The sequence below is a fragment of the Dermacentor andersoni genome, chromosome 4 (genome assembly GCF_023375885.2).
Source record: "Dermacentor andersoni chromosome 4, qqDerAnde1_hic_scaffold, whole genome shotgun sequence".
Lineage (NCBI taxonomy): Eukaryota > Metazoa > Arthropoda > Arachnida > Ixodida > Ixodidae > Dermacentor > Dermacentor andersoni.
The window spans coordinates 34,588,832-34,603,600 of NC_092817.1; the positions used below are offsets into that span (position 1 = coordinate 34,588,832).

The 14,769-nt window shown below is 45.6% G+C and overlaps 1 protein-coding gene across 1 annotated transcript in view; it reads left to right on the forward strand.

Annotated features, from left to right (window-relative positions):
• The window catches only part of LOC126536639 (cell adhesion molecule Dscam1-like), a 322,345-nt gene that overhangs the window by 138,000 nt on the left and 169,576 nt on the right, over nucleotides 1-14,769 (forward strand). The window lies entirely within an intron of this gene.

Sequence of the window (14,769 nt, forward strand, 5' to 3'; positions counted from 1 at the left end):
CCAAGCATTTGACGAGTTCATGGAGCTTACAATCCAACAAATTAAACTCTGAAGTCATTCGGAAAGTTAACGATCAAGCCTCCTTTCCTTAATGGGGCCTTTTTCGCTAGTTTTACGGAGCATGCTCATGCGTAGTGTATTTCAGAACAGATTTTTCGGTGACATACGCATGACAGGGGAGGGAAGGGGGCAATAGATCTTCACTTACCTAAACTATGTTAGCTACTCCTAATGGATATGTTATATACAGAAGCTGCGCTGACCCGCAATGAACAGGGCACACAGCCTCCTGGTTAAGAAACTGCGCATCAAAAGCTTCGTGACTGCGCCGTGGTTTCGACACACTCCGATGTGAGTTATCTCTATAGCGTATGGCATTGTGGGAGACCGTGTAACTTCCAGTAAAGAAGCGAAAGATTTAAAAACAGATGATATAGTACATGATTTTCTCTATCAATTTTTAGTGCACGCGCCTTACTCAACGTATTACGCGACACATTTGCGATATTGGAGTGTCATTTGGAGCACGTACGTGTCATCTTAAGCGACAGGACATGAGGTCTAGGTAGTGTGGAGCAAAAGTTATTCGTGTACCATGCAAGTGTTGATCCTCCAACAGAAGGCCAAAGGCGCTGCGCAATATTTACTAAATCGAAACAAGTGTATTCCTTGTTTTCCCGAAACTGTGGTGGTGGCGACGGATTGCAGCGACAAGGGGGTTTAGTCTGTCGATCGATGCCGACAGTTGTTCACCTGAGTGTTTCTTGCATTTCCATTGGGTTACGTTACCGGATGTCCAGCAAATCAGCTTTTTCTTGGAATGCCAGAGATGAAGCTTCCTTGCTTGGCCATAAGGGATCCTTCTGTAAACAGAAGGTGCTGCAGGCACCGCATGCAAAATATTATTTTTTATAATTTTTTCTCCAAGCTCTCGAGAAGAGCTACCCTTTCATCACTGTAACTTGCACACGACAACAGACACCGCTCCAGACACCGCTGCACGAAGTACAGTTCGGAGAATCGGTACGCCCCGTCTTAAATAACCATTCTGGCGTAATGGTAGACCCTGCCCTTACTCGAGGGTAGTTGCGTATGGTCTCGACAAAACCACTTGGTTAACGCTGATAACAGCAGTACGTGAGCGAAGTTCGTATGGTCGTAGATATTCCGTTCAATAGACTAAAAGCGAACACATAGAACAAAAAAAAGGACATGGAGTGAGCGATCACTGTACATGGCAACAGTTCGCAGAAGGAGTCTGGTAAACTCGAACAGCGCCTTCTGGTTTATCTTAGTCTGGAAGTTTGCGGTTTTGCAAGCTGATACTTGAAATAGTGCCTGACTGGTTCGTCCACGTGCTGTGACTATTGAAAAATGTGCACTCCTTCACGGTGGCTTGTTTTTTGCCTGGCTAGACAAACAACAGCATAACCATAACCGCACGCAGACTTCAACTGCGCTTCAGACGACATCTTTAACAAGCCCGTTAGCCTACAACAGCTTCCTCGTTTGATGTTCTTGCAGAAAAAAAGAGATAATGGTCCTCCATAGAATCATGATGTAATGGAAACAACTTTTTTTCATTTCTTTTTTGTCTATATGCCAGTCGAGTGCAGAAAAACAATTTACAAAATATATTTTGTAACATTCAGTAAACATAAATGTAGAGTTAGACATAGAACCATCTAAGACGAACCGACTCTTAGATACCTCTTTCGTTTTTTTCTTTTATTTACCTTCTTTGCGTATGGTACAAAAGCGCAACAGCGTATTTGAAAAGTCTACAAAGGTGCAGAAGACGTCTTATACAATTTGCGCTACTCAAGTCGGGTTCTCGTTTGAACAGCACTCGCGGTAGCTATGTCACGTTCCCGCAGGAAACGTTGCTCTGCCTTCAGATCGATGAATGTTTCTTTTCCTTATGACATCTACAGCGTGAAGTCAGAAAGCAATTCGCTTGCATCGTTAGGCGCATCCTTGGGAAGAAGTGTTGGACAGCGAGGCTAATGGGGTCCTCTTGTATAAGAAGTAGTGTGAACATTGCAGTTGGAGTAGTAGGGGTAGTTGAACAATAACCTAACGTGATAATCGATTTGTTGATTGCCATTTATGCTTCTGTCGTTCGGTAGTTTTCTTACCCCGAATTATTAAGGTTAATCTTTTGTTAAAATGCAGTGACCCCCCATGGTGATGCATAGTGGCTATGACGTTGCGCTGCTAAGCCCAAGGGCGCGGGATCACATATCGGCGTGGCCACATTTTGACCGAGGTGAAATGCAAAAGAACACCCGTGTACCGTGCATTGAGTGCAAGTCCAACAACCTCAGTTGGTCAGAATTAAGCCGGAGTACCCCAGAGCGGCGCGCCTCACAATACGATCGTGGTTCTGGCACTTAAAACCCCAGGCATTATTTCTTTCAATCAAAGGATTCGATTCCCTTTTGGCGATTACGAACTACTGGGACAATTGTCCAAGTCAAGCAATGTCTTTGTAGATCAACACATTCCAGAAAAGCGTTCAAGTAAAAATGATATACTGAGCGTACACTCATGCCTTTGATAAACTGTAATTAATTCATGCGAGTGAATCGGGGAAAGATCAGAAGATGGGCATGCTCTGACGCAGCCAGAACCGCTATCGATCTCGTTGCTAATGGTTAGTAAATTAGTATAGCACTTTTGTTTCATTATCTAGAAGAATTTCAACATTCACAAAGGCCAACAACATTTCCACTATTATAGGCATAGATTTTCATGTTCTTGTCGACCGTGCAAGACTGTTTGATTCATGGAGGTTCAATTAACGTCCTGAAGCAACATTTATAAACTATGAGAAACACCGTAGTTGAATGCTTTGAATTATTTTGACCACTACAGGGTTGTTTAACTTGCAGCTAAATCTAAGTACTGTCTTGTATTTGGCCTCTGTCGAGATGCTGCCATAGCGGTCGGGACTCGAACCGAGACTTTGAGCTCAGCAACAAAATGCCATAGCCATGATAATCGCCGCGGTTAAACGTACAAAGCGAGTAAATATTGCGTGGAATAGTTATTTAATATTAGATAGTGCACTACGGCTCCCGAGAGTTCATCCCTTAAAGCACGCACTATCATTATCATCAGCAGCCTATATTTATCTACACTGCAGGACAAAAGCCTCTTCCTGCGATCTCTAATTGCCTCTGTCTTTCGCTAGCTGATCCCAACTTGCGCCTGCAAATTTCCTAATTTCATTACCCCACCTAGTTTTCTGCCATCCTCGACTGCACTTCCCTCCTATTGGCACACATTCCGTAAATATGATGGTCCACCGGTTATCCGTCCTACGCATTTGATAGCCTGCCCAGCTCCATTTATTTTCTCTTAATGCCAACTAGAATATCGGCTATCCCGTTTGCTCTCAGACCCACACCGCTATCTTCCTGTCTCTTAACTTTACACCTAACATGTTTCGTTCCATCGCTCTTTGTGCAGTCCTTAACTTGTTCTCGAGCTTCTTTGTCAACTTCCAAGTTTCTTCCCATATGTTAGCACCAATAGAATGCAGGGGCTTTACATTTTTTTTTTTCCACGACAGTGGTAAGCTCCCATTCAGGATTTGGTAACGCCTGTCTTATGCACTCCAACCCATTTTTATTCTTCTTTAAATTTCCTTCTCATGTTCATGGTGCCCTATGAGTAACTGACCTAGATAAACGTACTCCTGTACAGACTCTAGAGGCTGACTCGCGATGCTGAATTCAATTCTGATTCCCTTCCCAGGCTCTTGAACGTTTTCTTTGTCTTCTGCATATTAATCTTCAACTCCACTCAAACACTTGCCCGGTTAAGGTCCTCAATAATTTATTGTAATTCGTCCCCAGCGTTGCTGAACAGGACAATATCATCTGCAAACCGAATGTTGCTGGGATATTCGTTGTTGATCCTCACTGCTAAAGCTTTCCAGTCTAATAGCTTGAATAGTTCTAAACATGGAGTGAATAGCATTGGAGAAATTCTTTGTCCTTGCCTGACCTCTCTCTTGATTGGTAACTTTCTACTGTTCTTGTAGAGAACCAGGGTAGCTGTGGAATATTTGTAGATATTTCGCAAGGTATTCAGGTATGCCTCCTGTGCTCCTTTATTACGCAATACCGCTATGACTGCTGGCATCTCAACTGAATCAAATGCTTTTTCATAATCTATGAAAGTCATAAAGAGAGATTGACTGTACTCAGCAGGTTTCTAGATTACCTGATTGATGAAATGGATGTGATCAATTGTAGAATATCCCTTCCTGAAGCCAGCCCATTCTCTTGGTTGATTGAAGTCAATGGTTGCCCTGATTCTATTGGAAATTGTTTTGGTGAATGTTTTATACAATACTCAAAGCAAGCTGATGGGCCTATATTCTTTCAATTCTTTAATGTATCCTTTATTAAGGATTAGGATATTTTCCAATTTTTCCAGCTATCTGGTACACTTTCGAATGTTATTCCATCTTCTCCTGCCCATTTTTCCCGGGTCATGTCTTTCAAAGCCCTTTTTACTTCAGAGGTAGTTATGAAGGAGCCCCTGCTTCCTGTTCATCACTACTTCGAATGAAGGTAGCGTGGCTGCTCTGGGTACTATACAGGCCAGTATAGAATTCTTCCGCTGCTTTTACTATATAATCGAAATTGCTGATGACATTACCCTGCTTAACTTTCAATGCATACATCTTGCCTTGTCCTAAATTAAATTATGGCGTTTTACGTGCCAAAACCACTTTCTGGTTATGAGGCACGCCGTAGTGCCTGGGGTTCTTTAACGTGCACCTAAATCTAGGTACACGGGTGTTTTCGCATTTCGCCCCCATCGAAATGCGGCCGCCGATCCCTCGACCTCGTGCTCAACAGCCCAACGCAATAGCCACTGAGCAACCACGGCGGGTTCTTGCCTTGTCCTAAGCCAAGTTTTCTACTCACTGATTTCATGCTTCCACCATATTGTAGCGCTTCCGCAGTCTTTCTTACGTTATAAATTCAAATATCGCTTACTTTCTTCTTGTTGAACAGCTTTGACAGTTCAGCGAATTTCATCTGATCTCTGAATTTGGGCACTTTCATGCTTTGACGTTTCTTTAATAGGTATTTTGTTACTTTGGAGAGCATACCTACTGCTTGCCTTGGTGCCTTACCTCCCACTTCAATATCTGCTTATGAAATAAGCCTAGTTACGGTTTCATTTATTACCTCTATGATAACATCATCTTCCTGTTCTAAAGCTGTATACTTGTTTGCGAGCACCAGCCTGAATTCGTTTGCTTTTACCGTTACTGCGTCTAGGGGTGCTATAACGTAAAACTATTCCAAACTTTTCTATTCCAATTCTGCTATCAGCCCTCCACGATTGGTCAAAAACTTTTTTCGACCACCCCCACTTCACCTGTCTGTCACGCGACGTCACGAACACCACGATACCTCCCCATCTGATATGATGTGTACACACTGATTATGCATGATTTGACAGAAAAAATAAAAACAGTTATTTCTGATTCGACCCTTTTCGCCATTAGCCCTCGGCTACTGGTAAAAAGTTTTCGGGCTGCACCCACTTCACCTGCCTGTCACGCAACGTCACAAAACCGCAAGAACTCATCGCGTCAATGTGACGTGTACGCGATAAAGATGCATTAATATGCCGAACAACACGGAATTTTCTTCGGAATAGCCGCAGGCTGCCCCGTTCCGAAAGGAATAGAAGATAGCTGCCGCCGATCTCTCAGACGCTGGCTACTCGCACCTGCCGGAGAGCATGGGTGTATTTGCGTATAATAAATCTTCTTGCGTGGCCATGTAACCTTTTCGACCACTTTCGGCACGTTTACCCCCTCATTCTGCCAACTCTTCTTTGTTGAGGGTCCGTTTTAGCGTCATTCTTGAGCTTCCGTTGCATGCCGCCGCGATTTTCGACCAGCCACCGCAAGCTAACTAAGGGAAAGCCGACCAATCGTAGACGCCGGCACCACCCTCTTCATCCGGTTATCGACTTTCAGTGCAGTGGCTCGGCCCCATCGAATCCCTCTCCACTTGAGCGTTCTCCTCGCCTCTTGTCAGCCAATTAGATACGACAAGCCGCTCAGTGTAGGCAATGTTATTCGTTTTCCAAGCAAACAAAAGTTACCTCCCATGAACGAGGAGAGTGTTTGATTGGTCTGTTCAGACAACCCGGCCGGTGACCGCCCGGTGCTTGCGTTGGTGGTTACGCAAATTTGACGTCAGCAGATTGGAATAGAAACATATTGGAATAGTTTTACGTTATAGGGTCCCAGGTTGGCCTGTTTCTCCTTGACTAATTTTACTCGTCCTCTCTTCCAATTGAGAGAAATCCTAACCTGAATAACTTATGGCCACTGCACTTTACTCTGCCTAACTTGCACATCCTACACTTTGCTGGGATTGCTAGAGTATGAAATCCATTTCATTTGTTGTTTCTTCATTAGAGATTTTTCAGGACCACTTCCTTCCTGAAGAAGGTATTCATTATTTGGAGCATATTCCTTTCCGGGAATTCTACCAGTATCTGTCCTCTAGGGTTTCTAGAATCGATGCCGTAGTTCCCAAGTGTTTGTTCTGCAGCCTTCTATTTCCCCCCTTTTTCATTGAAGTCGCCCATGACAACAGTATACTGAGTTTGCACCTTTCTCATCGCCAATTCAACATCGTCATAAAACTGTTATATTTCTTCATCATCGCACTTTCTATCTTAAGCGTCCCTAAATGATACTTCATTCCTTTTGATGTCATTAATCGAAACTGCATAGAATGCGATTCATGACACAACTCAATATGTATTCAGCGATTCTAGTAAACCGGCGCACTTCTGCCCAACCGACAATTCCCCTGCCACCACTCAACCGACGCTTCGAGGAAGGTTAGTTAACCAACGCAAGCAAAGAAAAACCCGGTTAACAAGGACCTTACGGCCCAGATTTATTACGCAGTCAATTAGAATAAGTGCAACGAGCGCGCTGCGATATCGACGCGGAATTCCGGAAACGTCGTAACCACAAAAAACCACGCGGCGTTACTCCTGCTTTCTCTTCCTCTTTTCATTTACGTTCTGGTATCTTTCCGGACGGTTTCCCAAGCGGCGGCAGCCTCACTTAGTTCAATAGAGTCGAGCTTCCTAGCCGAGCAAGCGAGCGAGCGATCTTGGGCGAAATGTTCGTCTTCGTCTTGGTCGTCGCGTTCATATATGCTCGCCCAAAGTGCTGCCATATTAGCTAGCCTCCGCGCCTTTTGAAACAGCCGGCAGAGCCGCGCGGCAGTGAACGCCTCGAAAGAACGTCGCTCGTATACGCGCGTGCCACCGCTCTTTCCGTCATAATATGCATAATTTCTCCTCTCGGGAGAGCACTTACTCAACCGCGCAGCGAAGGCAGCAGCGCACAACACCACGTCACGGCTTACACACCCCCCTCGCCCCGCTCCTGGAAGGACAAGCACGTTGGCCTAGGAGCAACATGCAGGGAGGAGGTGGGGGAGGGGGGGTTAGGAAAGGGGCCTTTCGGAAAGACGAGCGATGTACCTTAGTGACTTTGCGAGCAGCTCTCGTGCCTTGCTGCTTGAAGCGCATCGTCGAAGAAGAGCCGAGCCCGAAGAGCCCTGAGGGGCACATATACATAGTACACACACGGTGGAGTGGTGGTGGCGAGGGCTCGCGAATGGAGAGGTGAACGAGAGGTGGGGGAGTGGGCGATTGCGGCCGAAGATGAGCGGCGGCTGCGCCGATGACGGCGGTGGGCCCGAGTCCGCGAGATGGCACTGCAAATGGCTCCCGTGATGTTGCTTTAATCTCCTTCTAATGCCGCGGAAGTAGCGCGCTCGATAAGCATTTTGGTCGTCGACGGCACCGACGCTTGTGGCGGTGGTGGAAACGCGCCGCGCGGCTCGTCGAGGCGAGGCGCAGCGGTGCCGCGTTGTTTCCTTTTTTTTATTATTTTGTTTTCTTTTACGGCCAATATCGCCATTTACTTTCGTCCTTCCTCTTTATTACCACTTCTCGTTTAATCTACTTGCTCTCGAAGCGCTTTGAGGGAGCGCGCGCTTCGCGTAGCGCAAAATGAAAAGGTCCGCTAACGTCGGACGAGCGCGAACCGATAAGGAATCAAATCTATGGCGAGAGAAAACAAAAAGAAACGGAAAAATATATACTATTGAAAGGAAAAGTCTTTCGAGTACGTTACACCTTTGTATACGCCAATATCATGATTACTGTTCCATTTTTTTTTAACGCAAGGTGTATTTTTTATTTGTTTAAATTTTTCTGTGCCTCCGCATGAAACGTTTTCTTTCTTCCCTCGTTTTCCTTTTTCTTCACGCGGAATGGGGCTTGTTTTCCCTATTTTCAGCGACAATGTTCCACTGCATCACAGCGGTGAGGCTGGCATAGATCACCGACGCTATATACGTAGTCTATACGAGCGCAGCTTAGTGCTTCTTACCCTCACTTCTTTCTTTCTTTCTTTCTTTCTTTCTTTCTTTCTTTCTTTCTTTCTTTCTTTCTTTTCACGTTTGTGTCTTTCCTTCTTTTTTTCTTTCTATCTCGCTTTCCTTCTCATGCCCAGCTCGCCGAACTTAACGCGCGTTTCTCCGAACGACTGGCGTGTAGATCCAACCGCGATGAGATCCCGTCAGACGCGGTGGAACTGCGCGCTTAGTCTATCGTCTCGGCCCGTGGCGTTGCAGCTGTGTGTGGCGCTACGCTGCTTATCTGCTGGGACCGCGAGACGGTGGGACTAGCTCGCCGAAAGGCCTCCAGTCGGTCGATCCTCCGCGCCCCGTTCACAGACCGCGCGACCAGCCCGGGGCTTAGCGTGCGCGAACTCGTTCAAAGCCCCGAGACGAAGCTCGTGTACGTGGCACACTTCCTGCCTGCGTTTCTTTTGTTTTGTTTTGTTTTATCGTGTTTATTTCATTGACGTCTGCATTTCGCTCAGCTATAGCTTCCATCTTCGGACTCGTACTATCTTATGTTCGTCTTCATTTTCTTTTTGTGTTGCGCTCTTTATATGTAAGGTATAGTCTACAGAGTTTTATTTTCATACAGCGTTGGCGCTTCTAAGCTGTCCCGGCATTTATGTACCGTAAGCTACAGAAGTTTGCAGAACGAGGGAGAACCGCGAGAAATCTGGATTTCCCCGCGAGCGAGGCGGTTGCGGCAGGACTGAACTGTGCGCGGCGTTCTGTCGTTCTGAGTGAACAGCCTTCCAGTTGTACTGCTCTCAAGTACGGGCCGTTCACGTCGCACAACATGTATGTATGTATGTATGTATGTATGTATGTATGTATGTATGTATGTATGTATGTATGTATGTATGTATGTATGTATGTATGTATGTATGTATGTATGTATGTATGTATGTATGTATGTATGTATGTATGTATGTATGTATGTATGTATGTATGTATGTATGTATGTATGTATGTATGTATGTATGTATGTATGTATGTATGTATGTATGTATGTATGTATGTATGTATGTATGTATGTATGTATGTATGTATGTATGTATGTATGTATGTATGTATGTATGTATGTATGTATGTATGTATGTATGTATGTATGTATGTATGTATGTATGTATGTATGTATGTATGTATGTATGTATGTATGTATGTATGTATGTATGTATGTATGTATGTATGTATGTATGTATGTATGTATGTATGTATGTATGTATGTATGTATGTATGTATGTATGTATGTATGTATGTATGTATGTATGTATGTATGTATGTATGTATGTATGTATGTATGTATGTATGTATGTATGTATGTATACTCGCCCAGACATGGGGACGTACGAGTTCCATCGCTATACTGTTTGCTTGTCTCTTCAAAAACGAGAATCCCAGCTTCTTAGCGTCTGAGGGGATATCTATAATGGTACCTTAGACAGGTACCTGCAAGACACGCGCTTCGCATCACGTATAAGAGCCCTCTTGGGAGTCCCCATCGAGTGACGCTTAAAAAGAAGTTGGAAAGAATTCAAAGATTGACGACCTGTTTTATTTATTCGAAGTACCGGAGGACAGACTCAGTGATGCTGATGTAACTTATATCTTCTTCAGGTACGCAGAAAGAAACGCGTACTAAAGGTGCGCATTCAGATATTACAGGATCAAATTAAAAATAATAGGCTATTCATGCTACATGATAACTACATGTTCCTGGCTAAAGAAATCCACGAACCAAGCCCGATTACGTCATCCAACCGTACAGAGCTCCATAGTGATACATTTCGCTACTCTTTCTTCCCTGATGTGATCGAAAATGTGGAACAATTTTCCGAACGCTATTGTTGCAATTAAAGATGGCGAATTTGAACACGCTTTGGATGCGGCCTTGCATGATTTACCGATCCCATTTTTATTGTGCCGATCAATGTGCTTGTTCTGATGTACATTGTACATAATTGACTGCACGTGAATGTTTTTTTTTTCTCTCTGTTACGACCCTTAATGGGGGATTGACTGTATCAACAAAATAAATAAAATATAAAAAATATCGGAAGCGTTCACGTCTGCTCATCGCGCTTGCACACGTAGGGTTACATAGCGAAGGAGAAAAGTTCGTTTGGCTGTTCCATATGCGGTGGCTCGGGCATCTGAACTGTAACTGGAAGAGATAAGAGAAAAATATCGAGAAACATATCACGTGGGACATATTATTCACTGAAGAAGCAAGAGGTAGCCAGGATGAAAGAACGGCGTCCGTTATACTGAACAGCAGCGTTACGCTCCACGTGATTCTCGTTCGAATTTTTCATGTATTTTCTTGCTAATTAATATATCCGAGCCACTCGTACAAAGTGCTTAAATTCAGCGTCGCACTTGTGACATTCATGACTAATCGAATGCACACCTCCCGCCTCGTGACTTCTCGAATACATTCAACAGCGCTACCTCGCGGTAGCAAGATCCACATAAACGCGGCGGCAGTATAAAGGGTTAGCAGTTTTAAGCTTTGTGAATTAAAAAAGAAATTGCCTGTGGCAGATAGCATATTTCTTGTGTTTGTGCTGGAATACTCGAAGAGATCGACATTACTAGTAATAGAAATCTAACAACAGTTCACTAATTAACTTCTTAATTACTTCACAGGACATATTGCAATTTGCGAATTGTAGCCGGTGAGCTTTAGAGTTACTACTAAGAGTTTAGAGATGTTATTTCCCAGAGTGTGGGACGAAATGCATGGGCGTTCCAGTTACTCTTGTAGTTCAATTCATAAAAGTGGGTTTTGTTAAAGAAGTAAGTTGGGGGGGACAACAACAGGGAATTTTGCGGCAAGTTTGATGGTGCATGTCCCCAAACTGGCGTCATTCTGGAAATTAATTCCGAGTGGATAAGCCTCGCAAACTCACTGGCTACACTTTGTAAATTGCAATATCTACCGTAAATTAAACAATTGATTCACAATACAATTAGAAGGTGTTTGTTAATTAATTGAATACGTGTTTCGAGTTCTCGTGCACGAAATTCCCGCCACTGAATGATCGAGCTCAAGAAGTAGAGCTATGTTATCCGCACTAGACTATTTTTGTTTAAATTCAATAAAACCTAAAATTGATCACTCTGTATAACTCGGATGGATGGATGGATGGATGGATGGATGGATGGATGGATGGATGGATGGATGGATGGATGGATGGATGGATGGATGGAAAAACTTTATTGAGAGTCCTGAGATACGCGATTATCGCGCATTACATAACTCGGAGGCGGCGGTAAATTGTCCAGGACAAGATGACGTCAGCCGAAATCTCGCCACGCATCAACCCGACTCAAGCGCAGCATATCGCAACCACGCGTCACGAGATGCGAAAAGATTAAAGCCTCCCCGTACCTCGTGACGATAACACAAAAGACGGTGTATCGCCACACAGAGGCACCGCCGTCGGCAGCGTGGCTGCCACGGCGAGACGGCGTCGCACGTCACGGCAGAGAAATATGCCTTCTACTCTCGCGCGCGTGCGTGTTGCGCCCGCGAGTTTCGCTCGCTCCCCGCTGCTGTAACGTCTTTATCATCGCAAAGGTTCAGCGCACGCGAACGCACGCCACAGAAGAAACGAAACAAAACAACGCAAAGCGAATGGGAAAACGTCGCGACCGGCAACCTCCCATACCGTCTGTAGAAGCAGCGCGGCAGCGCGCAATTGGACTCGCAAGCTGAGCCCCGGCGCTGGGCCGCCGACAGCGAGCAAAGCGCCGCGAGCACATCACTCACGCAGCGGGCCGAGGATGACGCGGACGTCGCAACCAAACTACCTGCTTTCACGGCGCGTGTTCCCGCCTCCACCTCACTTGCTCCCCCCTAAATGGAATCCCGGGCCTCTCCTTATTCTTCTTCCCCTTTTCCTCGCCGCCGCCAACGGGGGAGGAAGGCGCTTGCGTCGTTTCCGTCACGGTCAGGCTTTACAAGTCTCGCCGCGTTCATCTTTCCTGCGGTGCGCCTGCATATACCATTGCGTTATGCGGCGGTGGGAAGGGGGGCGGAACGGAGGCCCGAGCGCGCTACGGGATATGGGCGAAGAAAAGGTTGGCGCGCGGTCTAGACAGACGCGACGTAGGGAGTCGTCGTCGTCTCGGGAGGGGAAGATTGGGAAAAGCAAAAGCTTCGCTCCCGACGCCGTCCGGCGTTGCGGTTGCGTCTGCCGCGCCATTTTCGGGCTTGAAACGTCGTCGCGCGCCGGGCGAGCGAGCGGCGAGCTCTTGGCGCGATCATCAAAGATGAATGCCTTTTGAGATAAGCGATGGAAAACTTTTGTGGCTCACACACACACGCACACATCTTTCGAGGGGGGCCTTTATTGGCGAGAAGAGATGGGAACCAGGCTCCACCGCGATAGACAGATAGAAAGAGAGGAGAAGGAGGCGGGAATGCGCGGAAAGGACGAGGGAGGCGGTTGAGGGAGCCGGGGGAAGTAAGGTGGGAGAGTAGAAGAGAAAGATATTTTCGCTCTACTTCTGCATTTCCTTTTTTTAGACAAAAAAAAAAGAAGACTGAAAGAGCGAAGAAAACCACTTAAAAAAAAACAATCTCTATTGTGCACGCTGACTACAAACTTGTGTTTTTCGCCTTTGTGCTGCTGCTGCTGTTGCTATTCCTGCTGGCTAAAATGAAATAAAGTAAACAAGCCAAAGGAAGCTGGCTTTTCCCGTTTTGTGAGTGTGCCACCCACAACATCCCTTGTCCTCCTTACTTTTCCACGGCGTTGACTTTGCTGAGGCTGGAGAGCTTTTAGCTTTTCATAAGAGTTCATGTCTCTGCGGTCACAAGAGAACCGAGAATGAAATATAATGAAAAAGAAGCCGTAAAGAGGAGGAAACAGGATAAATGGAACAAGAGGGAGAAGGCTTTTGAGAGAGAGGGAAAGGGAAGTTTGGAAAGGAACCAAAGAACCGTGCGTGTGCCAGGCCCATGGAGCAGCGTATAGCCACGCAGATGCGCGTGACAGTTGTATTCTTCGCGACGCATTTATTTCCGCCGTTTGGGCCCTGGCTTGGGTGCGGCGGCACGCTATATACCAGACACTATGCCGAGAGGAAGCAAGGAGAATGGCAACGACAAAAGGAAGAAAAACTGTGGGCAAGGAGTTCAATAAAGGCTCGATTGGAAACCGTCTGCGATTTTTAGCCGCGTCGGCATATGCATAAATAACCCCTGCGCCTTCTTCGGTGCCTTTCATTCTTTCCTTTTTTTCTTTTTTTTTTCATTGGATATTTCCTCTTTCCTTTCCTTTTATTGCATTTTAAGATGTTCAGGGTGAAAATGCCGAGGGTGAATTGCAACGTCGCCTCCCCCCACCTCCCTTTGCATGCAAGCTAAAGAAAAAGAAGTATGGAGACAAGTTCACCGAGAAAAAGAGAAGAGAAAGAGACACTGCTTTTGAAGTCCCAGAAGAGATGATCTTTTCAAAGAGAAATTACGCAGTTTAGGCTCGTCAGCGAAATGTGCTCCAATTCTCGAAATAAAGAACCCGGATTGCCTGAATTCCTTCACTGGCTGCGGTTCCTTAGGGTTTTCAATGCAGTTTTGTTGTTGCGTAGGGGCACAAGTGAATTCAATCGCGCAGCAAGCGTTTATGAATGCTTACGGCGTCAGATTCACCTGGCCTTAGCATTTCCGGCGCCTATTTAGTACAAAGAGCGAATGCGAACATAATACGCCATTGAGGCAGCGACAATTCAGGCACTGCAGCAGGTGGCGTTTACGGCTGCCGTCTACGCGCGCACGCGCACATATTACAAAGAATTCTCATGTACTGCTCGGACTTACGCAGACTTGAAGAAAACACTACATGCGAGAGATTACGGTGTCTGCGCACAGTGTAGGGTGTCAATGGCCAGGTGCAGACTCGTTCCTGTGCGGAGCCTGGAGGCTCCCGCAGTTCGAAAGTCCCGAATCCCCATCACGTGACATCTACCATGTTCTCACCTTATGTTACGCCGGTCTGACTGATCAACCGTAACTGGGCCTAGAAAGAGAACTCGTAAGATGCTCTCAAAATTAAATTTAAATAAATTAAATTCTTATTAAAAGATGCAAAGAGCTTTTACCCTTTGACTCGGCACATAGTAAACTTGTTAAAAGGGCAGTAGCCTCCATGTGTCTTGATGCAGCGTTGGTGAAGTCTTGTTCGCACAAAATGCAGGAAAGCTTTAACTGTCAAGTTGCACGGCTACGAGCAGCCGGATTACCTTGTTCTATCACGGTTGCAGTAGCGGAAACCCCTCTGCA